At 37.0% G+C, this 12,090-nt stretch overlaps 1 long non-coding RNA gene across 2 annotated transcripts; it reads left to right on the top strand.

Moving 5' to 3' along the window:
- The first annotated feature begins 573 nt into the window (after positions 1-573).
- On the top strand, positions 574-4,000 carry LOC133825672 (uncharacterized). Of its 2 annotated transcripts, XR_009888624.1 has the most exons (4): positions 574-1,036; positions 1,119-1,197; positions 2,744-2,809; positions 3,801-4,000. It is a non-coding gene; the product is annotated as an uncharacterized LOC133825672 (long non-coding RNA). The 2 variants fall into 2 exon arrangements; XR_009888625.1 differs by lacking the exon at positions 2,744-2,809 and having other exon boundaries at positions 586-1,036.
- Positions 4,001-12,090: the final 8,090 nt, after the last annotated feature.

A 12,090-nucleotide genomic window follows, 5' to 3' on the forward strand; every position in this document is an offset into this window, starting at 1 on the left:
AAGTGTTGAGGAACAAGACGGTGCCATTGGTAAAGGTGCAGTAGTGTAACCATGGCATTGAAGAGGCAACCTGGGAAACAGAAGACAAGATGAGGGAGCTGTATCCTCATTTGTTTTAAGTTTCGAGGACGAAACCTTTATAAATTGTAGGTATTGTAACGTCCTACGTTTTCGGGTACCTTTAAACGACTCGGGTCGGTATTTTTCCCCCGGGTTAAGAATATTATTTTAAATAATATTATATTTTGTTTGTAAGTATTCCATGAGTTATTGCTAGCCAAAATATGAATTTTGTGATTTTAAAAGTCAAGATAAGACTTTCGGTCCTGGACCGACACAAAAACCCTGATCGGGTAAAAATCTCGGAAAATAAAACGAAAAATCATGGCAATTATATTTTGGGCATAAAATACATTCATAAAAGTTAAGGTTTGGTCAAAAATAATAAACCTAAAAGAAAATGGAAATTTTAGGGCATTTTGTGTTAAATGCCTAATTTTGCCGAAATGGGGAATTTTATTCCATGAATAGACCTTAGGTTAAATTTTATTATTTGATTAATTAAATTAAATGTGAGAGACATTTAATTTAATTAATTAATGTTAAGTTTGGTGATTAAAACTTAATAAGAGTGAAAAAATGTGTCAAAAGTCAATTTGGACTTTTCTTCTTATAAACCTTTATTAACCTTTATAAAAAATAAAAAAAAATAAAAAAAAATTAATGGTCACATATATGGAAAAGGGTGGCTGGCCATGTGCTATTTTAGAGTGGTGTGAACCCAATTTTATAAAATTCAAATCCCATTTAATTAAGAAGTCAAGTGGGCAAGTGGGTAGAAAAGCACTCAAGTGTTTTGTGATATTTTAAAGAGTTGTGTGAGCCATTCTAACCCCCAAATCCGACCACTCTCCCTCCCTCATTCACTCTCATCTGATTTTTGAAGACTCTCTCAAGTGTTCTCTCCATTTTGAACCCCAAGAACACCAAAGAAACTTGGAAGCTAAGTCTTGGTCTAGGAAGGGTTTTCCCTAAGGTAAAGTTTCATTAATCTAGACTTTTGTCAAGTTTTAATCATAGAGTTTCAAATAGCTAATTACCTATGTTGTTGGAGGAAGTTGGTTAGGGTTTTTGAAAGGTTTTGAAGGAGTCAAAGCTTATAGGAAGGTCCAAACCTTAAGCAAGAACACCAAAGAGGTAAAAAGTTTACTTTTGATGATTTTGTTGTAGGGTTTTTAGTTTTAAGCATTATTTTGTATATCTAATGCTTAGAGTTTCTTGTTGATGATGTAATAAGGTTATGGTAGTTGTTTAATAATTTTTATGATGCATGTGTATTGATTTTTGAAAATGGGAACCAAAACCCCCAAGGGTTTTGTAGGATACCCTAAAACAAAACATGTTTTGAGCTGTGACTTCCAAGGGGTCAAGCAGCCACTGTATATTGTTTTTGTAAAATTTAATTGTACTGTGATGTTGTTGAGATTGAGTACATAAAATTGAGCTTTTGAAACACTAAAAAATGTTTAGAAATGAGTAAGTTATGCTATTTCAAAGATTAGGTAAAAAACTGTTTTCTCGTATTCTTATTTTCGGAACCAAGTTTGGACAGCCACTGTATAGAAAAAATGAACCCAGTTTTTTCTAAAATTTTGTGGACATATTTCTGGCATAACCTATTAGTCCACTGTAAAATTTGGTAAGAAAATATTAAACGGTTTGAAAGTTATTAACTGTCAAAGTTTAGAAAAAATAAGGACTTGAAAATAAGGTCATTTTTACCTCATTGTTGGAAAATGATTTCACCAATAAAAAATGCTCATTTTGACCTAATATTTTACAAAGACCTAAATGACATAACAAAAATGGAATTGGGAAATTTTGGAAACAATTGGGTAAGTAAATTTCAAGTTATGAACTAACGAAGTATGTAGTTAAAAATGTGAAAATTAGGTTTTTCACACTTAGTGTAAAAATGAGATTTTGGAACATAAGGTAAAAAGTAAAATTTTGCTTATTTCAAGATATAAATTGGTAAGTCTTGAAATCATATTTTCACTAAAATTATCCCTTTGAGTTTAAATGAATTATTTTTATTAAAGAGTTTTTATTCTTTCTAAAAATAAGAGATTTAATTTATTAGTAGTTAATAAATTAAAAGAGGGTTTAAAACCCTATATTTTGAGAAAATAATTAAATAAATTATTTTCCTAGTAAGTAAAATTGATTTATTGCTTTTGGAAAATTAATTAGTCAAGATGAGAAATTTATAACGGTTTTCCTAATTAAGACAAATTAGGCAATTTTCTTAAAACGGTTTTTAGATATTAAAACCTTAAGAAAAATAAAAGGAAAATTTAAAGAGTTTATTTTCTTTAAAAATAATTAAGGAATTTATTTGTATTTTCTGGATATAATACCGGCTAAAATCTTACATATTTTAACCGACTAGTCGAAAGTGCGGGTTAATAGCGATACCTTGAAAGAATAAGATTTTTAGCGGATTGTGGGAAATACCATTGTGATACCCGAGCCTAGGTATCGAGACCTTAGGATAGGTCTCCCCGAGACTTAGGGCTTAGTCTCGAATATTTTGTATAACTTTCCTTAATAGGTTTAAAACCAAATAAGGATTATAAATCCTTACAAATGACTTTTATTAAAATGACCAAACTGCCCAAAATAATAATAATGAATTATTAGTGCCATAATTAATCCGAGTATACTGTATGGATAACTACAGTATTGGCTAAGCGTAACTGGACTGAACGTTGGAGGGTGAAAACCTGCTGAGCGCTAAGGACTCCAAGTAAGTCAACTTATATTGTATGGCTGCAACATGAAATGATTATTGTCTTGTATGTTAGTATAGGGATACATGCACATATGTAGGCTGTCATAGAAAGTTGCTTAGAGACGTTAGTCTAGTGAGTGCTGATTTAGAAAATATGAACGGTAGAAGTCCGTCATATCCTAGACGGTTGATCCCCGTCACACTGCTTGATTTTATTTATGTCCGGTTCATTACCGCGACGAGTGGCCATGAGATGAGGATAAGCTGGTTAAACCTAGGGGCGCCAAGATAAATGGGACCTAGGGGCCCTCATGCTTACTTAATCATTGGACGGTTAGAATCCGAGCAAGTGCTCTGATAAGTTATTCCCGGATAGCAGCCGTGAATATTGGCCATTCCGTGAGAGTGCCTAGAGATACTAGGGGTTGCCAAGATTGAGTGAGGTTGAACACCCTAGGGGCAGCTGCTCACCAGCACCACTGATTAACATAGAAGTCTCCGTAAAACCGTGTAAATTGGATTACACTCTTGAATAAGTAGCGATTCCCTAGGTAACACGATAATTACCCTTGATGAGAATATTTATTGGCTAGATCTTAGTGTGGAGACTCGGTTCTCTTTTACAGATTAGCAATTATGTTGGACGGCGCGTTACGCATGAATTGTTAGAAATTGTTGAGCGTTGGTCTCGAATTATGTTGTGATATAATATATCTGCTTGCTCTGGGATTTTCTGAGTGCAGGGATATAATTGTTGATAAGATATAGTTGTGATATAATATATCTGCTTGTTCTGGGATTTTTCTGAGTGCAGGATTTTTATCTAGTTACGAATTAATTTATCATTGGTTATCAGGCATGACCATAAGTTTGCCAGGACGCTTTAGCGTTCTTGAAATTGATTGTGTAGGGTCCGGATGGGTCCGGATCCCTATTTCTCTATCTGCTTTGTTTGGAAGTTGATCTTACTAAGCGTTTTCGCTTACCTAGTTGTTTCATGTTGTAGGTAAGAACAAGGGCAAGGCAGAGCAGTGAGCGCTGGAGTCTTCCTTGCAAATGTACATGTGGACCGAACTTTTGGGAAGCCTTTTTATTTTTGGAAATGTTGTGTAATTTTCCTAAACTAGGCTCACTCTAATCTTTATAAAACATGTTTGTAACTAAATGTTAAGTATGGCCATACGACTTTTTAAAAAGTTTTTTTTCTATGGGTTTTTGAGACATTTTGTTAAATGAAAACATTTATATTTCCGCATTATTGAGTCTTGAAAATCCGGGTCGTTACACTATATACAAGTATTCTCTTGGTAATATTTAATCCCATTCAATAAGATGCATGTACTCTGACATCGCACTCTCTAGCTTCGGATGGCCCAATCCATAGCGCTCACACGATAGGTAATACGGGATACCACTTCTTATTAATTCCTTCAGCGCCCGAGTTGAGTATAACCACTGTGGGTTATCAAAGATTCGCCTAAAAAAAGGCACCTTCATCCACTCACGATGCTCACCTGCAACAGTAATATCATCAGCACCAACCAATCACCACAACACTAAGCTAAATTGCTCACACAACATTTAACTGGGCATTCTCTCCCACCATCTATACAAGTTTTTACTGTATCTCACACGCAATGGCCTAAAGGGTCTATGAAGCCTCTTATCTGAATACACCATCTGACTCTCACCTGCTGCAATACCTTCAATTAAGTACAGAACAAAGAAAAACACATCCACTAACACACCAGACAACCAACGTGAACAAAACTCAACTTATATTGATAATTTGTACCATTACATCTACAATTGTCTACATATTAACGGCCAAAAAGACCAAAGAATGCATATACAAGCATCAATACAAAATAAAAAATAACAAAACCAACAAGAAGAGATAATGTGCCGTTCATTCTATGGCACCACTTTCGCCATCTGGTCTGACTTTTGTAACTGAAGCATGTTCTGTCACCTTCTGTTCAGAAGTCTCAACCACGTCACCTTCTTCTACTGCTTCTCCATTACCATTGTAAATCGACCCCAACGCGTCGCCTTTCAACTTCAGCTTCTCCAGATGATGCGCTGGTAGGTGATCTGCAGATCCCCGAGCTCATTCAGATACTCGTCGACGTTGTAATCTCCAACTTTCACGTCGATGCTTTTACAATACATCTCGAGCTTAGCCCATTTTTCCTCCGAGGTTTGCTTCTTATTACGCCACGCCAGATCAAGGTATTTTGCAGTGTCCACCTCAGCCATCCTCACAAACTTCTGTTCGGTGATCTCACGATCTCGGATACGCTGCCTCGTGGCTTCCACTGCCGCCTCTTCTTCCCTCTACAAAATAAATCAATCTTGTCATCAACACATGCATTTATTGGTCATCGCCAACAGATCAGCTTTCAGTCTATCTCGTTCCACCTCGACTCCGAAAGTACCTACTAGCTTCTCCTCTGTGGTAGCAACCTTCTCTTTAGCCTCTGCCAGCTGCGTTTCTAACTTCTTGATGGCTTTCCACAAGCACGTTTCGGTTAGCTTCAGCCATCTTTCTCCCTGCCCGCTCCTCTTCAAGCTTAACCGCCTGCTCCGCCAGCTTAGAACTGTTCTGCAAAGCCGCTGCGTACTCTCGTCTCGCAGCAAAATCACATACGTAGCTCTGCAAAACATCAATTACACTTATCACAAATCACACTACATATGTATCACACGATACTCACTCTATTCTATAATAACAAATCATGCTAGTTTTCAACCAACTTACCATCCATATATGGTCTAACACTTGTTGCAGCAAGTCCCCTTGCCCACTCAGCGACCCAATAGCTTCTGCAGGATGATGAGGTATGCTTATGCATAGCATCTCCTCCATCACCTCTGTAGACGCAGAAGGTCCATATTCGGGCACATCTCCCGCTCTGTCATTTGCTTCTCTCCCTGCTAACGCAGCAACAGAAGCAACGGGGGCACCCGGCTCCCCACCTTCTGATAACGTTGACACCATAACACTATCAGATGTTAACGGGACCATTCCCACTCCAGAAAGATATGGCATGGTAGGGCATACAAGCAACCCATCTCCAACGTCTTTGCCCAAGCCACTCGGCAGATACACTAGTGTCTGCACTGCAGAAGACATTAGTTGCTCCAGAAAAGCACTAGGAGACTCAAAAGTACTTGTACCCTTCGGGGATACAACGATGACCTCTCCTGGGTGGGAGTCAGAAGCCACAGTTGATGTTGCAAAAACATCAACACTTAAAGTATGAACACCGGTGACTTCGGCAGTCCACGATTTTTGACATACGGGGAGAGTCTCAAAAGTGATGGTCAGACCTGCCTCAAGCGACTGAGAAGGATTGCTCACGGATTCAAAACCCCCTCCAAAGGCATCCTCCAAAAGTCGGTTCTTACGGGAGGCAGAAGTAGGGCGTCTCCCCTCTGATCCATGCTTACGGCCAGCATCAGAACCCCCAGCTAAAACAAAAGCAGAGGGTAATGTCTCTGGCGACTTCGTGCAAACGCTAGGAGACTTCGCCTCGACTGGTGGACCACCTTGCACACCATCTACAGTCGTCACTTCTGACGGATTGGCCAATGTAGAAGGTACAGCCACAGCGTGCGCCGCCCCTTCTGGACCTGCCTTCAAAAAGGATCCAACTGCATGTGAAGAAGATGATGATGCAGGTAAAGAGCCAACAGAGGCAAACCCTCGAGGCTTCTTGCACAATGATAGAGCCTACCTGGTCGGTAACTTCCCTGGAGTAAGCTTAGGGATCGCTAGAGGAGAACCCTTAGCAGCAGAAGTGGATCCCCTTAGGATCTGAAGCTTGGACGATATACACTTCCCATCGTCCAAATCTTCATCAGAGGACTCCTCACGCGTCTTCCTCTTCCCTTGGGCATCCTTTGGCAGAGGAACCTGTTGAAGAGGTTGGATTTGGAGGGCGTCAGAAGGTGTAGAGGATCGCCCATGTATACGAGAAGATCTGTGTGCCAAAGCAGACTTATCAGGAGACGATTCTGCAACAGGAGCTGCGCCAGAGCCCTCTTTCTTTTTATTTTCTGGGATCCCTAGGCGCTTGGCACATGCAGCAAAGGTCTCAGAGCATGCCCTTTCACACTCGGTATTTGATAGTGACAGAGTTGAAGAAGCAGGGGGAGACTTCTTCAAAAAAGCTCCCAGCTGCTTCGCGCATGTAGCTGTAATTTTTCCTAAGGCCATGTCGCCCTTCTGGGATCTGACCCGCATGGCCCTAGGATCAACTCGATCCATGAAGTAGAGCTGGGTCATAATTTACATACAGCAGGGGTTCATCACACCTCTGATGCTAATGGCGTTTTCCTTGGACTCGTGTAGAAGCCCCTTCTCTGTTAGCAGGCTCTGTCGTTCAGGACTCATGTTAACCTGAGGCCATGAGAAATCTGGTATGGGGAAATAAAACAGTAACACGCAGAGTCAGATTAGTAGATAATCATCCATACATGATTCACCCACACTAAAAGCAAAAAGGAACCAAATAAATATGACTCACCTTTTATGAACACCCTGGCCAAAGGAAAAATTTCTTGAGGCAAAAATTCAAGATACCACGCTCCACCAACGGCAAAGAAGTATTTGTCCCAATTTCGATGGGAGCTGTCAAAATCAGTAAAGATCGTTCGATCCTTTTTAGGAGAAAGATAGAAGGTCTTCCAGGGTTTACCCTCTATTGCCTTGTTAGTCGACTTAGTGAAGCATGTGTGTATGTCATTTGATTGAATGTCGACATTCCTGAGAGTTCCTATCATCTAAGCACCAACTATGGATTGGACAACGTTTGGAAGAAATTGATAAATGTGAGCTCCAGAGTTTGAAATTACTTGCACCAACAGAGAAGGGAGAAGGAAACGAAGCCACTCGATGTGTCTCAGACTCATAACAATCTCAGTGGGCTTGACTATATCCTTGAATCGCCATTCCCGTAGTTTAGCATCCGGATCGTGACGTTATCAAGAATGTCGAACAATTTGCGTATGCATTCGTATGCATTTTTGTATCCATCGCGATCCGCAGGTTCGGGGGATGAAAGTGAAGACATGATCAAGAAGACTGAGATGATTGCTGTGTGGATAGAAGGATGGTTAACTTTAGGGTTTCTTCCCTCCGAGTTCTTCCCTGAAAAATTTAGAGTAAAGTTTGAAATGTGAATTATTTGAATTAAAACTAGTTAAATGAGAAATGAAGTTCCTTAATCGAGTGCTTCACTCGCACTACAAGAAATCTGATCTTTACCTACCAATATTTATTGGTAGATAATATTAGTAGGTAAATGCTAGTCCATTATATTATATTTCGGAACATAGCTTTACCTACCAATAATATCAGTAGGTAATGATCTTTACCTACGTATATTATGGAGGGAAATTTTTTAACCATTCCCGCTCAATTTTCCCCCCATTTTTTATTTTCATTATATTATTTTATTATTATAAATGCTTATTTGGAAGCTTATGTGGAGTAAATAATATGATGTGTACACATTGTATAACATGTGGCATGCCACGTGTGTACATAGTTGGAAAAAATATAAATAAAATATATTTATTTATGAATTAAATAAGAAAATTTTAATTAAAAAAAACAGACCTACAAATCAGATTGGGGATTTAGGGATTAGGGTTCATTTGTTTCTCATTCTTCCTCTCAGCCGCACCTCTCAATCTCCCTCACATCTAACCTCTCAGCTCCTTCTCTCTCCCTTTCTCTGTCTCACCCTTTTCTCTTGCAGGTGGCTGGCGCGGGAGGCTTGATGGAGACTGCGACGGGGCTCTACGCGAACCAGACCCCAAAACTTCGGGTGACATTGCCGAGTGCTTAGATTATTTATTTCCTTCTTCTTCTTCTACTCCTCCTCCAACTTCCACCGTCACCGTCACCACTTATGGAGATGATCACGACTCCATAACCTCCAATGAAAGAATCATCGTCCAAGAACAGGTTATCATTTTTCACTAACCATATTTATTTATTTATTATACGTATATTTTTTTGAAATGATCATGATCAAGAGACTCTCTGTGTAATAACGTGCAGAACTCCACAAGTTCTTTTAAAAAATAATCCACAAGTTCTCACTCTACTTATCATCTTTCCTTCAATTTCTCTTTCTGTTTTGTTTATCACTGAATCATTGATTTCGTTTCATTAGTTTTATCATTGCAAATATGATAATAATAATATGTGATATGGTGTGTTTCAGAATAAAAATGAGTCGGCTATTGATATTGTGGTTTGAGTATTTATTTTTTTATTTGAGCAGTAATCTAATTTGATTTGAATCAATAATTTTTGTGCTCTGTCTTGTTACATTACCTTGCTTAAGCTCTGTTTTCTTATCATCATATTTCAGTTTCATCAGCTTTTTTATGTGATATGGTGTGCTTAACCTATGCATAATAACTGTTTGATGGAATGCTTCAGTGAGATATATGAGTAAATTGAGTTATTATTATAGCTTTTTTTTTAATCAGATTTTTTTATGGGGTGTGTATAGATTATCAAGATGATGTATGATCCATTCTGCCCATTCTAATCATGTACCTCTGCCTCTATGCATTACCGTTATTTTATTTTTCAGAGCCATATTGTGATTCCCTACAAAAGTTTGCGTCCTCTTGTTTTTTTAGGAGCTATGGTAATTGATCAGCCAACTAGTTATTGAAATTGCAAACATTATACTTGTTTTTGTTTTGCTAATCTTTGCTCCGAATCATGTATATGTGACAAAGACACAAGCATTAAAAATAGATTGCTAATTGTGTCATATTGGACTCTTTATTATGAACAGAGGAGATTAGAAAGACAATCATTTATGTGTATAGGAGATGAGATGTAAGGTGATGTTATATATCTATCTGGATACCACTCTGCACCCTTTTATTTGTGCATGTAGTGGAAGTATTCTTAGTAGAGTTGAGATACCACTCTGCACCCTTTTATTTGTTTAGTTTTTCTTCGATTTTTCAGAACTTTCAAAAAATAAAATGAAGCGAATTGGATAACAAATAAGAACTTGCCCATATCTTTACTGACAAGCCACAGGAAGAGGAAGATAAGCTTTTTTAAATTTGGAAGCATGGGCTTGCTCCCTACTTTCTATCCCATAAGCTCAATCACTGCAATTTGCAAGTGAGAAAAGAAAACCAAAGAACCCGATTAGGAGCTATCCTTTGAAAGAATCATGGCTTCCATTTCCATATCTGCTTCCTTACAAAGAGCATGCAACTCAAACCATGTCACTAAGAAACAACAGCCTCATCAACCCAGAGCTGCAAAGTCTTCGGGAGCAAAGCACACTACAGGTAACATTTCATATATTATACTTGTATTTAGAGAGAGAGAGAGAGAGAGGACATGCCTGAGAAGTTCCATTTTCGTTGGTTTCAAGTCGATACTCATGCATGATCCAGTCAGACTTCTGACCATTAGGGGCTCGGCCTTTATAAAAAACCAAAGTCTTTCTCATCCCAATCAGGCTATGCCTAGCATATATGTGAAACTTGGCTTTTTATGTGTGTCCAGTTCATTAAAATTTTGTATTTAAATTGTATTGTTCTTCTACCTCTCTTTATTATAGGATATATTGGTGAGTTTGAATATATTGATGACCACCGTTCTGGGAAAATTGTGGTGGAGCTCAAGGGTGTTGACAGGTGAGACTCTTGACATCTATAGTTTATTGTTATTTATAAGAAATTGCTAGTTGAATTTTAAATGGAAACTCATTCTTACATTATATTTGGCTGGGAGGACATCAAAACTTGATTAAGTAAAATTATAATACAATGATAGGGACACACATTTTTTTCTTACTGTCATTGAATTATAATTTTTTTTGGTTAACCGTGAGACTTGTTCTTGAATAATAAGAATATTTTTGGTTTAATTTGTGTTTTGAGTCATCCAATAGGTCTAATTTTCTCTGAAGTAGTGGCTATTTCATATTGAGTTTTACAACTAGTTAAGAATGTTGGTTATGCAAAATAGTGACTAAATTGACTTTGAAGTCTAAAGATGTGTTCTTTGCTCCTGTTTTAAATATTTATTGTTTAAATTGTTCTCAATGCATACTCTATCTGCGTTTTGATTCTCTCTCTCTCTCACCACTATTTTGGAAAAAAATAGAGTTTTTTTTGTCATCTAAAGAAATTCTTATAGTACTTAATTGAGGATATTTCTTTGTTTTTTTTTTAACTAATTACAATCTATAGTTATATTATGAGTTATCTTTTTATGCTGTCGGTTTAATTATAATGATATATGATAGGATGATTCTTCATATTTTATTCTCTTTTTGTCTTTGGAGATATTTTTAGTTGGAATTTTGAGTTTAATTATTGTGAGATTTATACAAGTTTGAATATGACTTGTCAATTTGTTTCAGTATTATTTATGATATATTTTGAAAAGCTTGTTATTATGTTGTTGTGAAATATCTTTGTTTTTATCTATTTGAAGAGTCTTTCTAATAATAAACAATGTGTATATAAACATGTTTTGAATTTGATTTTTAGCTTGTTGGTTGGTGTTATGAGGATAAGTGTAAGATATTTGTGTGTCTGGTCTATTTTTTAATCGCTTTGGAGTATGGTTTATGATCTATTTTAAAGATTTGTGTGTTTTTTTAGATATTTTGCCAATGATATTTGAATAATAAGTATGATTAGTTTATGTTGGCGATTATGAGACTTGGTGTGCTCGTGTGAATATATGTTGCTAACCAAGTGTTGTAAATGCCCATAAAAATTCATATTACTTTCTTTTTTCTGAAATCCTTATGATGATTAAATTTGAGGATATTTTATTAATTAAATTTTGTAACACCCTTGGCCTCTAGCTCTCTCCATTTATTGAGCCAATCTGCCTATTCAGCCATCGCCACTGCTCAATCCAAAGCTGTTTGTCATCTGTTCTGAGGCTTTGAGTTATATTTTCCTATTTTGTTTTTGTCTAAGGTCATAGACTAGTCTTAGTTCATGATCTTGTTTGTTTAGTATGTTTTTGATATGTTCTTTGATTTTATTGTGCGATTAAATTTACTTGTGGTGGCTTTAAGAGTTAATTTCAAATTTGTGGCTTTATGAGTTTTGGATTGTTGGCTTGGTGGCTTTGATGTAACTTTTATGATTTATGTTGATTAAATCCCTAATAATTTGAAGGGTTTATGATGATTCATTGTTCTGAGGCAATTTTTTTTATGCTTTGTTTGAGGTAATTTTTTATAATATGTATCGATCCTTTTTTGTTGCTCTGGTTC

This window comes from Humulus lupulus, chromosome 1, assembly GCF_963169125.1.
Source record: "Humulus lupulus chromosome 1, drHumLupu1.1, whole genome shotgun sequence".
NCBI lineage: Eukaryota > Viridiplantae > Streptophyta > Magnoliopsida > Rosales > Cannabaceae > Humulus > Humulus lupulus.